A 15,170-nucleotide genomic window follows, 5' to 3' on the forward strand; every position below is an offset into this window, starting at 1 on the left:
AAAAGAGAAAACATGTGAACCACAGCAGAATGCACCAATTTATTTTTTGTGGCTGTTATTTTTACTGGGAAAAACAAAGAAGCCTCAACCTAACCTTGCCTTCTGAATATCCAGCTTTCAGCTGTGCAGAGATGGTAGTATTGGCAGACTGAAAATGCCAAAAATGTGAGTGGGAACACTGGGAAAGGTGTCCGCAGTGAGGCTGTGGAGGAGTGCAGGTGCTTGGGGAAGGGTTCGGAGAAGTGGCCTGGAAACACAGACCTGACATCAAACCCCGTACCCCTTCCTTCTGCTCAGAACAAACATTTGTTGAGCACTCATAGTAAGATGCTGGTAACCTTTGAAAGGGGGTCTACTTAGTCATCCCAAGACACTGTCGTTTTCATTGGTAATATAACAACAGTCATATTCCCGTTTAGGGCGGTTAAGAGATGGATGTGTTTAAAACAGCTTAGAACACCTCTTGGTATATATAGGGGGCGCTTGGTTTACATTTGTAGCAAAGATCTGAACCTTTCTTCTGTTGACTTGAAGTGTTAGATGCTAATCTAGCTAAATAAAGCACTGGATGCATAGCCAGGTAACAAAACTCTTCCTCCATCGTCCGTGGTCATTTCACCAAAGGCATTTATTCTCCCCTTCCTTTCCTCCTCTTGCTCTCCTCCCAGGATCTTTCCCTCTTTCTCCATTTGTCCTTATGCCCTCCTTGGTTTAACTTCCAAGATGCAATTTTTCTAAGTATGTTTATCTCTTTTATTTTCATGTTACATATTTTATTGTTTGTCCCAAATTGTTTGTAATGAATATGTATTGCTTTTTGTAAGAAGATGCTAGAAACAACCCTTCATCTGTATCCACAGGGGAGACCCCAGTAATACTTGGGATCATACTAAATAATAACATACTGTCGTTTCTTTTAAAACATATGTAGTTTCCTGTAGGTCATAGGAAATCTGTTGTTTCCTTATCTGAGTACCATGTACTCTTTTTCACTACCTCTTTCCAGGGAATGTGGAATATATAAGAAATAAAATTGTTTCTCTCTCTGAAAGCAGCCCACAGAGGCTGTGTGCCCTTTTTCTCTTGATCTATAAAGTTGCTTTCTGGGGTATCCCCTTCTGTCCTTCTCGTCAGAAGATGTTGGCATAGCTGACAAATTGCTGGCCAGGCTGAAAATCTTCTAGGGGAACTGAGAGAGCATAAGATATCAGTACAAGGGGTTCCTCTGTCAGTTTGGCAAAACCTTAGAAGATGCTTCCTTCGCCCTGAGCCAGCTGGGGCCCAGGCGTGGCTTTGCAAGGTGCTATTGGCGGTGAGCTCTTCCCCTGGGGTCCTGTCTTTGGCTTCCCTGTGAGTGCTCCTTGGAGCATCCAGGCTGAACAAAACTGGCTTAGCTCTCCTGGACGTCACGGGACCAGGGGAACCCCACCCCCACAGCCACGTAGCTTTGCCTTTCCTATTTTTCTTGCTTTGATATCATGGAGCTTAATAAGCTCTTTTGAGGAGAAGAGAAAAAGCCCCAAAGTTAATACATTTAAAACATCGTGGGGAGTTCCCGTCGTGGCACAGTGGTTAACGAATCCGACTAGGAATCATGAGGTGGCGGATTCGATCCCTGGCCTTGTTCAGTGGGTTAAGGATCTGGCATTGCCGTGAGCTGTGGTGTAGGTCGCAGCGGCGGCTCAGATCCTACGTTGCTGTGGCTGTGGTGTAGGCCGGCGTCTACAGCTCCGATTAGACCCCTAGCCTGGGAATCTCCATATGCCGCAGAAGCGGCTCTGGAAAAGGCAAACAAAACAAAACAAAACAAAACAACATCGTGGATGTTGCAGCCCCTGCTGCATTGGAACTGAGAGGTAATTAATTAGGTGTAGTTTAAAATAAAAGGACTTCATTTCTCTTACAGACTCTGAGTCTCTTCACTGGGAGTCTTCATTGAGTTTAAGAGCTGTTTCCTCCCTCCCCCCAAGAACACAGGTATTACATTTGTCTTTGTAATGAGACTACACATTTGGGTATAGGGGCCACTCTGGTTGAAAAGCCCCAAGCTCCATTGGAACCAATATCTGTTTTCACAGCTTCTAGATCCAACACCATGAGAAGCCCAGGTCTGTGGCTTTCCACCAGGTATTCATAGTTCATTCACAGTTGCCCAGTCTAGAGGTAGTTTATCAATCAGTTGTCATTTTTCCCATTCACAATGTCACCCACTTTTGTCAAGGAATAGTGCTTTGAGGTTGATGAATAGTCACTTTGCTGTGGAGAAGGCAAAGACGTTTTGTTAAACCTTTATTTGTACTTTCTAATTTGTTTTTGTTTCTGAGGACATAAGATTGCTGTGAAGTCTTCAATTTGTTTCCCTTGCAGAGAGGGTGGAGCCATGTGGCTAGTTTGAAGCAATGAAAGATGATGAGGCAGTAGGAGCTGGCATATTTCTCTGAGCTCTGTCTCAGCTACTGAACTGGGTACAGAGGATCCAGTAAAGGGCTCCAGGGAAGATGTGGGGGGAATGGTGGGGTCTTGAGATGAAAGGAGAATAGTATGAACAGAGAGATGTCTGGTAAGAGTTGCTATACGTTGTATGTGATATATCTAGCTTACTCTATTATTAATTGTTTAAACCAGGATGTCTGAGAAACAAAGGGGGCTCTTCTCTTAGTAACTACATTGAATAACACTGGGACAGTAGGTCTAAATGGGCACTGTCCTAGCCAAACCCTAACACATATGGTCACTCTATATATAATCCATTTTGTACCACCCAATAAATTCTTCAATAAAATAATGTGATTTACCATTGCCTTTGGAGCTGTTTGTAGGTGTGCGAAAGAGGGACATATGGCAGAGCTCAGTCCAGTTTTCCAGGTAATAAGCAAAATCATGGGGTGGAGCCTCAAACTCTTGGTCTCTTCCTTTCTTTTGCAATGTTCTGCTCTGCCTCTTTGTACTAGTTAGCTATTACTAGGATTTGCAGCAGTGGCAAGTTAGCCCTGGACTATCAGGGACTGAATAAGATCAGCATTTCCCTTAGTGAAGCTGGTGGGAGACAGGTGGCCCTTGTGGCCTGTGAAGAGGGAAGACAGTGTTGGGAGGTTGCCCATGGGAAATCTATGAGTCGGGCCTGGGAGTAGCTTAGGTCATTGCTGCCTGCAGTTCTCTCAGCCAGAGCCCAATCATATAACCCCAGTGTAAGTGCAGGGGAGGCTGAGAAATGTAGCCTTTCCATCCAGGAAGAAATAGTATGGTGAACATAAAGCATTTTTTCCACATACTCTCTCTCAGAACTGTGCTTTAACAATTAGTTTTAATAATTGTGCAGGAAACTATAAATAAGACTGAGGCGGAGTTCCCGTTGTGGCGCAGTGGTTAACGAATCCAACTAGGAACCATGAGGTTGCGGGTTTGGTCCCTGCCCTTGCTCAGTGGGTTAACGATCCGGCGTTGCCATGAGCTGTGGTGTAGGTTGCAGATGCGGCTCGGATCCTGCGTTGCTGTGGCTCTGGCGTAGGCTGGTGGCTGCAGCTCCGATTTGACCCCTAGCCTGGGAACCTCCATATGCCGCGGGAGCGGCCCAAGAAATAGCAGCAACAACAACAACAACAACAACAACAAAATTAAAAAAAAAAAATAAGACTGAGGCCTCATGAGTGTAGCAGAGTATCCCCCAGCTCCACTCGTGCCCGTAGGAGACTGTATTAGTTGGCCCCAGCTGCTGTAACAAAACACCACAGGCTAGGGGGTTTAGCCAGCAGACATGTGTTTCTTACATCTCTGGAGGCTGGAAGGTCTAAGATCAGGGTGCCACCAAGGTTGGCTTCTGATGAGAGCTCCCTTCCTGCGTTGCAGATGGCCACCTTCTTGCCGTGCCTCGCATGGCAGAGAGAAAGAGAGCAAGCTCTCTGTTCTCTTGTTAGAAGAGCGCTAATCCCAGCATAAGGACCCCACCCTCATGACCTCATCTAAATCTAATTACCTCCTAAGTCTCCATCTCCACGTAACGTCCACTGAGGGTTAGAACTTCAGCATATTTACCTTTAGAGTCTTTAAAATAATGAACACGAAAAAAAACGTGGAAGGGGGTGGTGACTACTGTGCCGTAGAGGAGGCGAGGTTGTTTGTTCACCTTTTCATTTAACATGTATTTTGAGCACTATGTGTAAAACATTTTCCTATAAACTAGGAATGCAGTGGTGACCAACGACAAATTCATTTACCGTTTAGATCTTCACAGATTTTTTTTTTTTTTTGGCCTATTTAGGGCCACATACATTATTTTATGATTACAGTTGACCCTTGAACACAGCTTTGTTGTTTTGGCTATATGGTTATTTGGCTGTATGGACCACTTACATGCAGATTTTTTTTTTTTTTTTTTTTTTTTTTGGGCTGTGGCTGTGGCATGTAGAAGTTTCTAGACGAAGGACAGAACCTGTGCCACAGCGGAGACCCAAGCCTCAGCAATGACAGTGCCAGATCATTAAGCACTGTGCACAAGGGAACTCCTACATGAAGATTTAAAAAATGCTATAGTACTACATGGTCTGCGGTTGGTTGAATCCAAGGATGTGGCATTGCAGGTACAGAAAGACTATGGACATGGGAGTGGTGGGCAGAAGACAAGTTGTACTCAGATTTTCAACTGCACAGAGGGTTGGCACCCCTAACCCTCCAAATTGTTCAAGGGTTATCCATATTTGTTTTTGTCTTTTTGTCTTTTTAGGGCCGCACCTGAGGCATATGGAGGTTCCCAGGCTAGGGGTCTAATCTGAGCTGTAGCTGCCAGCCTACGCAGGGCCACAGCAATGTGGGATCTGAGCCGCATCTGCAACCCACACCACAGCTCACGGCAACGCTGGATCCTTGACCCACTGAGCATGGCCAGGGATCGAAGCCGAATCCTCATGGATGCTAGTCGGGTTTGTTAACTGCTGAGCCAAGACGGGAACTCCATTTTTTTTTGGGGGGGGGGTTATCCGTATTTTGAATCATGTGTATTTTAATCAGTGCTATGAAGGAAAGTTACCCAGTCACATGAATGAACATGTTTGGAGCACTCAATCACATTCTGGGGAAGCGGACATAAAATCTTTCTGAAGCAAGTAAATCTGATTAGAGATCCAAGAGATAATTTGCAAGTAATTAATGATGATAGCACATGTTGAGATCTTCCTCTGTGCCAGACACTGTTTTTTACATGCGTTACAGTATGATCTCAATTATCGTATTACCTTGGTTATTCCTCAAAACCACGTTATGATCGAGGTATTCACATTAGCACATCTTTATAGAACAACCTGGAGAAAAGAGGGGTGCATCTTCAGGGAAAGGGAGCCTCACATACAGGAGTCCTATGGTTGGAGAGGATGAGGCACATGACCCATCTGAGAGCTGCGAAAGAAAGATGAAGTGTTTGGAATCATATTATGTAAAATGCTAAAGCAAGACTTCCCCCTTCTCATTAAAGTGTGAATGTGTTGGGGGATAGAGGGGAGAAGCAAATGTGAACGTTTGTGTTTGGCTATCTGATTCAGCTGTCAATAAAATACACTTACCAGGCGATATGTAGGACTAGGTGTAAAAGTTTTGTCTGTATTCTTCATAATGTCATCACTAAAGCACAGAGAAATCTAGATTTCTTTTGGAAGGTGCAGAAAACCCCAAGACCAGGAGGAGGGAATTTAGGGTGTGCTAGCACTTGCCTTCTTTTGAAGCTATGAATTGGGGAACGGGAGCCCCCAATTTTATCTAGAAGAAAGGAGGAATTCTTCCACTTGACCTTATTTCAGTCTGCGTTGTGGATTGGGGAACGATAACAATTTTGTATAATACAGCGATAGTTTATCTAGTCTGGCTCAGACTGTTTTCACAGCAAGTTAATAGGAAGGATATTTTTTTTCTTCTCTTCTTAGAAAACGATCAGCTCTTTTTGAAGTTAGAGTGATTTTCTATGCTAGGCAGCATTTTGTTTTCATTGAATCGACTTTGATGTGAAATTTCCTGGCATTTCTTAATTCTGTAGAGGAGGTTTCTCCCTTTGAGATGTGTACGTGCATAATTTTATGTGCCACTATGTTTCTGACTGGTGCATGTGTCCACACATTCACTACCAAGTGTATTTATTCAGCATCTCTTATATGCTAGATGCTGACAATGCTGCACTGGAAATTTACATGACCATGGAATTTACCACCTGAACGTGCTTATAGACATTGAGCAGAAGATACAAAAGTGAAAATGTTACTGAATATGAAGAAAAAAGCCAAATTGTTATGAGGCAGAGTAGCAGAAGGGTCTGCCTGAGAATGGAGGTGTGCTGGGTAGCCTTTGTTCACCATCATCTTTCTTCCCATCCTTCTCCATCCTTCTTTGAAGGCTAGCCTGCCTGTGAAAGGGCTCCTCTGTTTCAGTTGGGGGCTAGCCATTTGGATGGTGGGAGAAGACCGAGGCTGGGGTATTCACTGCTTTAGTTCCTTTCTGTACCAGATCTCCTTAGTTGTGACCCTCTACTGAGGCTGTCATTACTTTTAAGTTAGGCTTCTTCCTACACTTCCCTCTCCAGGTTCTGGAACATGTTCTGTCCCCTTCTGCTTCAGGCCTGAGCTAGGTAATCGCTTCCTACCTTTGCTAGTTGTGGGATGCTGCATTATCTCTTGTTGGTGTCCCTAAACCCTGTGCATGCTTTTGTACATAGCCCTTTTATTATCATTTTAGCCTACTTGGTATGTGACACCTGTTTCCTGCCGGGGCCCTGACTGATAGATATCCAAGAGGGTCTTCTTGAGGGCGTGGTTTTTAAGTTGAAACCTGAAATGTTGGGAATTGTGGACCAGGAGTTCCCTGGTGGCCTAGTAGCAGTTAAGGATCCAGTGTTGTTACTGCTGTGACGTGGGTTCAGTCCCTGTCCCGGGAACCTCTGCATGCTGCAGGCAAAAGAGAAGAAAAAAGAAATTGTGGACCAGGAAACTAACGGGAGGAAGTGGGTTTTTAGGAAGAGGGATGAGCATATGTGAAGGCCCCAGTCCAGAAAGAATTTTATGTGTTCAAAGGACACACAGCAGAGAGACATCCATGTAAAGGCAAAGGAGAGGTAGAGCCAGATGAGGCTGGAGACATGAACAAGGATAGTCACACCTGGCTTAATGCTGCTGGAAGGGAGTTTGGTTTTAATCTGAGTGCAGTGGAAGCCACTGAAGGAGTTTGGGCAGGAGGGTATCATGATCAGATTAGATCTGTTTATCTCTTAGTTTGCTTAAGACCATTAGTTGGCACTTATTGTATGCCAGCACCTGTACAGAGTATAGAGGAGAGGAAGGCAGATATAGAGGCATATTAGACATAGTCTTTCCATCAAGTAGTCTATTGGGAGAGTTAGGCTGTGAGTATATAGAACACTAATGCTAGACATGCTTTAAGTAGTGTTAAGAGGGAGCACCAATGGCATATTTTCTTCTAATGGAAATGAATAGATTTCCTGGAGGTGTAGCTTTAAACACTCCAGCTTGAGTGGGACTTTAAAGAATAGATTGATCTTAGATAGTGATGATGGAAAGGCATTCCAGGGAAAGTGAACTGTATATCAGGTAGCACTATTCAAAGTACCTAGTCTGCGTACCAGTGACGTAAGGAACTTGTGTCTGAATGTAAATCAGCACATTACTTCCTTCCTCAGTGGGCCATCTGGCATTTATATGTAAAGAGGGGCTCCCACTATGGATCGGGCTCAGTGGTAGCTACTTTGGAGGCATTATCCTATATGAACTTCCCCCAGGCCCTGGGAGACTAGCATTTTCATCCCCATATTACCAATGACGATACTGAAGTTCACAGAATCTGGTAACTTTCCCAGGGCGTGCTATTAGTAAGTGGCAGAAAGGGATTGGAGATCAGTTCCATCCTAATGCACAACCTCAGTCCTTGTACTGAATGCATTGTTCTTTGCCGTGGTCGCCTTCCTTCTCTTCGACTGCAGCACTCGGCAAAGTGCAAATCCATGTTTTATTACTGTGGTTATCGTTTTGCTCCACAAATGCCAGGTTTAAGGCATTGCTTTCTTCCCCACATTGGCACCAAAATAAGATACCTGGCTTCCTTAAATAGGAATCTATACTCTAGACAATGAAATAGAACTGAGGTAAGTATTGAATGAATGATGGATCCTAATGAATTGCCCGCAGATGACTGTTCAAAATAGAGTGAGCTATTTCTTAAGTGAAATCCAACACTTTCGAGTGACATCGATTTGACCACTGGGTGTCCACCCGAAGAGTCCCACAGTCATGGCTTATGCGTCTAACTACTTGACAACAAACTCACCAGTGTCCTTACTAACAAACATTTATTTATATTTAATAGGGTGTAAACTTCTCTTCTCCTTGCTTGGTTGGGAAGATTAAGTGAAACTTCTTAAGTGAAAACAGTAGCGTTTGAATAAATAAATATATTTAACTTTTAAAATTTTAATTAAGTTACTGGTTCTCAAATTGTGGTCCTGGGACTCCTGAAGGTCCCTGGAACCCTTTCAGGGTGCCCATGAGGTCAAAGTTATTTTCCCGACAATACCAACATATGTTTGGCCTTCTCCCAGCTCATTCTTTTATCAGTCTAAGTGGAGTTCTCCACAGGCTGCATATTGTATTTACAAAAAAACTGAATGAAGAAGCAGATGTGAGAAGCCAGCTGTCTTCTGTTAATCCAAACATGAAAGCGATTTGCAAAAATGTAAAATGAATGCCACTTTTTTTAGTACTTGACATGGGATCTCAGTTCTCAGACCAGGGATTTAACCAAGGCTGCAAGCAGTGAAAGTGCCAGGTCCTAACCACTAGACCACCAGGGAACTCACTTTAGTACTGTTTTTAAATACTTTTTTTTTTTTTTTTTGTCTTTTTTGCCTTTTCTTGGGCCGCTCCCACGGCATATGGAGGTTCCCAGGCTAGGGTCCAATTGGAGCTGTAACCACTGGCCTACGCCAGAGCCACAGCAACGCAGGATCTGAGCCATGTCTGCAACCTACACCACAGCTCATGGCAACGCCGGATCCTTAACCCACTGAGCAAGGCCAGGGATCAAACCCTCAACCTCATGATTCCTAGTCGGATTCATTAACCACTGCGCCACGACGGGAACTCCTTAAATACATTTTTTAAAAATAAAAATGTCATTTATATTAATGGTAATGGATTTATTTTTGGTATTTTTAAATTAATAATGATTCTTAAAGTTTCTCAGTTTTTATTTCTAAGAATATTTATAGATAAATTCATACAAACACAAGCATTAGGGTCTTTGATTTTTAAAAGGCTAAGGAGTTTTGAGACTGAATGACTGAGGACCACTGACTAAATTAATGTTTAGAGCACATTATTAATTCAGTGCTGCCTTGTCCCAGTACAACAAAAATACTTGGAATTAATCTTTGTAATGAGTACAAGAAAGTGTGAGTAGCAATAATGTAGAGGTTTTCTGATGCTTCTAAAGGAAGCAAGAGTTAATATGCAGAGAATTAGTGCTACACAAAAATAATTAAGTCTGGGTACATGTTAAGCCAAGGGCATGAATTGTGAAATGTAACGGAGAACATGTTTTCCCAAATATTAATCACAATGTCTTTAATTGATGAAAAGGCCTCTATTAATAAAGGATACAAAAAGGAGATTCACATCTTGAAAATTCATAATCTCAGGCTCCTGGCCATAGGTGTGTATGTTTAGGGTTTTCTTCGTGAAGCCTCTTAAAAGGAGGACCTCACAAACCGAAAGTGGTGCAGGCTGCCTTGCAACCCCGGTTCTGCTGTCAGCTCAGCTGTCAGCTCAGTCAGCTCATTGCCTGATGTTGAGGAGAATCATTTCTTCCCCTGGGGTCCATTTTCCTCATGAAAATAGGGAGAAAGCATCTCTTGGATCCTTCCTTGGAAGATGTTTTGAGACATTCGAGACAGAATTATGGGAGGGTGAAGAATAGAGCACTTAGAAAGTCCCTCAAGTGATGGCAGAGATCAAGACTTTGGATTCGGTTAAAAAGAGGCAGGTGGGAATCTGAGAAGAGGTTTGGGGGAATCCTGTACCCAAATCCCCAGAGGGATTAAGGGGATGGAATGGGCAGGTGTGGGCGTGAGTTTACGTGAGAAAGGCAGGCTGCTTGCAAAGCCAGCAGGGACACTGGGAGGTCACCGCACTGCTTATGGGTGAGTCTGACATGTCATCCTGGAGAAAACAGGTACAGTCTGGCTCAACTTTCTGACTGCACATAACTTCTGTTAGGTTGTGGATTGGAGTCTGTTGTTAAGGCAAAAATCATGAAAAGAAGACGTGGGCTCCAAATGTTGGTCACAGTCTTGCCACACATTCTTCTGAGTCCATTGATGGCACGTATCATCAGCCAGTGATTCAGCAATCCCTTTGTGATGCTTCATGGTGGCACCATGGTCTCATTCCTGCTGTCTCGGCTAGATTGTTTCTGAACAGTTCTCACCCTCAGCCAATCCTGTCCACTCAGATCCATTAAATCATCATGCTTGATCTCACCCTGCGCCTTTGCACAGGCTAGTCCTTTGCTTGGGAGTCCCCTTGGCTTTAACTGGCTGGATGGCTAGCTGGCAAGTTCTCAATTTAAATTTCATCTCCTTAAAAACAGTTTCTCTGAAGACTGAAGTAAATTTATAGTTTATCCCCTCCATTATCCTTTATCATAACATCTGGTTTTAGGGATTCTTTTTTTTTTTTTTATGATCATAGCTGGATTTTATTTTTTTTATTTCTATTTTTAAGATTTTTTTATTATCCCACTGTACAGCAAGGGGGTCAGGTTATCCTTACATGCATACATTACAATTACATTTTTTTCCCCCACCCTTTGTTCTGTTGCAACATGAGTATCTAGACAAAGTTCTCAATGCTATTCAGCAGGATCTCCTTGTATATCTATTCTAAGTTGTGTCTGATAAGTCCAAGCTCCCGATCCCTCCACTCCCTCCCCCTCCCATCAGGCAGCTGCAAGTCTTTTCTCCAAGTCCATGATTTTCTTTTCTGAGGAGATGTTCATTTGTGCTGGATGTTAGATTCCAGTTATAAGTGAGATCATATGGTATTTGTCTTTGTCTTTCTGGCTCATTTCACTCAGGATGAGATTCTCTAGTTCCATCCATGTTGCTGCAAATGGCATTATATCAATTCTTTTTTATGGCTGAGTAGTATTCCATTGTGTATATATACCACATCTTCCGAATCCAATCATCTGTCGATGGACATTTGGGTTGTTTCCATGTCCTGGCTATTGTGAATAGTGCTGCAATGAACATGCGGGTGCATGTGTCACTTTTAAGTAGAGTTTTGTCCGGATAGATACCCAAGAGTGGGATTGCGGGGTCATATGGAAGTTCTATGTATAGATTTCTAAGGTATCTCCAAACTGTTCTCCATAGTGGCTGTACCAGTTTACATTCCCATCAACAGTGCAGGAGGGTTCTGGTTTTAGGGCTTCTTAACACCTATTATCTTGTATAATTTTTGAGATTGTTTGTTTTTGAAAATTGCTGCTTTGTTAAATAATGTATGTACCCAGTTTTTTTTCCAGTTTTTTTTTAAAGTCTTGAAAGATTTATACTGAAAATTAGCAGTGCCTGTTTACTAATCCCTACCTCATTTAGCCCTGCTTATCAGACAAATCTTTTTTTTTTTTTGTCTTTTATCTTTTGTTGTTGTTGTTGTTGTTGTTGTTATTGTTGCTATTTCTTGGGCCGCTCCCACGGCATATGGAGGTTCCCAGGCTAGGAGCTGAATCGGAGCTGTAGCCACCGGCCTACACCAGAGCCATAGCAACGCAGGATCCGAGCCGCGTCTGCAACCTACACCACAGCTCACGGCAATGCCGGATCCTTAACCCACTGAGCAAGGGCAGGGACCGAACCCGCAACCTCATGGTTCCTAGTCGGATTCGTTAACCACTGCGCCACGACGGGAACTCCTTTTTTTTTTTTTTTTTTTTTTTTTTTTTTTTGTCTTTAAGCCATTTCTTGGACTGCTCCTGCAGCATATGGAGGTTCCCAGGCTAGGGTGGAATCAGAGCTGTAGCTGCCGGCCTACGCCAGAGCCACAGCAACTCGGGATCCGAGCCAAATCTGCAACCTACACCCACAGCTCACGGCAACGCTGGATCGTTAACCCACTGAGCAAGGCCAGGGATGGAACCCACAACGTCATGGTTTCTAGTCGGATTCGTTAACCACTGAACTACAATGGGAACTCCCAGACAAATCACTTTTTAACTCCTTTAGCTATTTCTTTTTTTTTTAGGGCCACACCTGTGGCACATGGAAGTTCCCAGGCTAGGGATCAAATCAGAGCTGCATCTGCGACCTACACCACAGCTTGCGGCAATGCCGGATCCTCAACCCACTGAATGAGGCCAGGGATTGAACCTGCATCCTCATGGGTACTAGTAGGATTCTTAATCTACTGATCCACAGTGGGAACTTCTCTTTTAGCTATTTATTATGGAATATGCCTCTATATTTCTAGCAAGTATGCTTATATTGTTGCCTGTTGCTTTATAAGTGGCATGCTTGTGTTGAATTCCTGCTATATTAGATAAAAATTTAGACCTTTTATGCACCTCTTCATTTCTTTTCAGAATCAGAGTTTATGTTTTTATGATCATAAAATTGGTCACTGCAGAGTTCCAAGTAGTTTCCCATGATCGTTTCTTTTCTCGTACAGTTTTTTATTTCCGAGTTAACAGTTGCCTATTTGCCCCCCAGTTGGTATAAATTTTTTCCTTACATTTGTTCTTTTTTTATGCAGTCCATCAAATCAGTATTTTTTTTTTCCCCTTTAAATCAGGGGTTGACAAACTTCTTAGTAAAGGATTATATAATAAAAATTTTACACTTCTTAGTCTAGACAGTCTCTATTGCAACTATTCAACTCAGCTGTTAGAGGGAACAGTCCTGGGCAATATGTAATTGAATAAGTGTGGCTATGTGACGATAAAACTTTATTGACAAAAGTGGGTAAGTAGAATTTGGTCCATGGGCTGCAGTTTGCCAGTCTTTGCTCTGGTTGGTAAAATAGATCAGATTTTCATGTGTGTTATTTTTAATTTTTCTGCAGCCACTGTCCTGGAGCTTTCCACCCTATGCTGATTGTACAGCTTGTTCTCTTTGTGTCTTGCCTTGCTGGCATCCTGGAAATTCCCTTCATTGCTTTCCTTTTTTGGACCCCTTATTTCTTGGGTCTCTGCGTCTTCCTCTTTTTTGCTTTATTCCTTTGCTTAGCCGGAAGATGTTCTCAAGTAACTTCCTAAAAAAAGAGGGTTTATATAGGAGGTAAATTTTCTGAGGCTTCATATGTCTGAAAATGTTTATATATTTCCCTCATGTTTGTTGAAAGTGTAGCCAAATAATGGATTCTAGATTTAAATTTTCTTCAGAACTTTGAAGGCTTTCTCCAGTTTTTCTTTTTTCTTTTTTTTTTCCCCCAACTTCTAGCATTTGTGGTAGAATCCTGATTGTATTTCTGATTCCTGTTTGTTTGTATACAATTATCTTCTCTCTCCCTACCCCCCATCTGGAGCTTTTAGGATCATCTTTATTTCTTTATTTCTTTTTTTTTCTTTTAGGGCTGTACCTGCAGCATGTGGAAGTTCCTGGGCCAGCTTATGCCACAGCTCCAACAACACCAGATCTGAGCCATGTCTGCAACCTACACCACAGCTCGTGGCAACTCCAGATCCTTAACCCACCAATCAAGGCCAGGGATCGAACTTGCATGCTCATGAATACTAGTTGGGTTTGTTACTGCTGAGCCACGACAGGAACTCGTGGGGTCATCTTTCTCTCCATGGAGTTCTGAAGTGTCATGGTGATGTGCCTGATCGTTTTAAGCCTCACCTCTGTTCTGCTCTATGCCTGATGTAAGTGAGGCTGGACCTTCTTCAATTTCTCCAGACTGGCTCTCCTGTCTTCTGCCTGGCTGGTGGTTGTCAGGCTCTGTGAAGCCAAGGGGGCATCTAAGAGTTTAATCCTCTCTGTGTCCAGATGTGCAACCTCATGCTTCGGCAGAACATCAGGTCTGCAAGAGCCTTGCCTGTAGATGGTTCCACAGGGTGCATGATTGATCATGTTTAGTTTTTGCCTCTCTGTGTTCTTAAGGTTGAAATTTTCTCCACTCTGCTTAGTCGATCGTTGCTCATCTATCTATATCCTGTCTTCTAAAGTTTCATTATGATTTGGTGACCATGTATACCTTAAACAGTTTTGTTTTCTTTTGTAGTTCATTTTGTTAGAGGAAGGAAAAGATATAAATGCTGTGGTCAGTTTGTCATGTCTAACCCAGGAGTTCATAGTTTGTCATGATAACATGTATTTACATGTCCCAAGCCTGTCTGTTCTACTGGGGGTAGGCTGCGTCTGTTTATTCACTTTCTGTAGCGCTGATACTTGGCTCATTGCGGGCATTCTACAAATATTTGGTGAATGGAATGAATACATGTTGAGTGAAATGATTTGATGTGAGCAGAGGCCTTAGGTAGGAATCCCTGGGAGATGATGCTGGTAGAAACTGAACCCAGATACAAAGAGCCTTGAGCAACAGGCCAAAGAGTGTACACTTTTCCCAGCTGGAAGATTGCTGATGTTTTTTCAGTGGTGGTGGAGGTGGTGATGGAAGGGTTTTTTGGTCAAGGTGATTTCAGAAAGATTTTTTCTGGCTGTGGAATAAAGGCTGGTTTGAAAGGAGTACACATGAAGAGTAATAAAATGTCATGAACTGACCAGAACCTTCCAGAAAGGAAGAGTTGGACTGCAGAGAGCTCTGGAGGAAGAATCAATATGATTTGTGTTCTGACTCAGTGTGGGGAGTTAAAAATGAATCTCAGTGGTGGTTCCATTAGCAGAAAGAAAGAACAGAGCAAAGGATATGGGGGCTGGGGTAGGGAAGAGTAGATAATGCCTTTTGTTTGTCATGGTTGATGCAACAAGGGAACACCCAAGGGGAAATGTTTAGCAGGCAGTTGGCCCTGTTAGAGGCAGGGAATGAAAACCTAGATTAGGGAGTTATTCTCACCGAGAAGTCAAAGGTCAGAATGACGTGAAGAAAGGTTGTTACTTGCTCAGAGTCACATCAACAGGATTTGAAGTCACATCAGTTTAAATCTGTAGCCCACATTCAACCACA

This window comes from Sus scrofa, chromosome 1 (assembly GCF_000003025.6).
Source record: "Sus scrofa isolate TJ Tabasco breed Duroc chromosome 1, Sscrofa11.1, whole genome shotgun sequence".
Classification (NCBI taxonomy): domain Eukaryota; kingdom Metazoa; phylum Chordata; class Mammalia; order Artiodactyla; family Suidae; genus Sus; species Sus scrofa.